This window comes from Colobus angolensis, unplaced genomic scaffold (genome assembly GCF_000951035.1).
Source record: "Colobus angolensis palliatus isolate OR3802 unplaced genomic scaffold, Cang.pa_1.0 Scaffold59, whole genome shotgun sequence".
Lineage (NCBI taxonomy): Eukaryota > Metazoa > Chordata > Mammalia > Primates > Cercopithecidae > Colobus > Colobus angolensis.
In genome coordinates this window covers 10,011,340-10,011,841 of record NW_012119487.1, presented here as the reverse complement: position 1 = coordinate 10,011,841, position 502 = coordinate 10,011,340, and positions in this window count along the sequence as shown.

Here is a 502-nt window from a genome sequence, read left to right as displayed (position 1 = left end):
CCAGCTGGGCCAATATGGTGAAACCCTGTCTCAATTAAAAATACAAAAATTAGCTGGGCGTGGTGGCACATGCTTGGGAGGCTGAGGCAGACTTGCTTGAACCCAGGAGACGGAGGTTGCAGTGAGCCAAGGTTGCACCACTGCACTCTAGCCTGGGTGACAGAGCAAGACTCCATCTCAAAAAAAAATAAAAAAAGGATTTTGTGGTTCCTGTTTGGGTCTGGCCGTGGAATGTCCACAGGCATAATTCCGTTGAGCCAGGCTGAGGCCTGCATGGAAAAGGCCATCTGGAGAAAGGGAGGCTCTAGTCTTGCTGCCTGTGCCTGGCCTCTCTGCCTTCCAGGGACCTGTCCGTTCCTGTGCCTGCCAGTAGCCTGGGCTCCAGCCAAAGCAGGGCCTGAGGTCACCTGGTCAGGATGCCCTTTTCTTTTTGAGACAGGGTCTCACTTTGTTACCCAGGCTGGCTGGCAGTGGTGCCATCTCAGCTCACTGCAATCTCCAC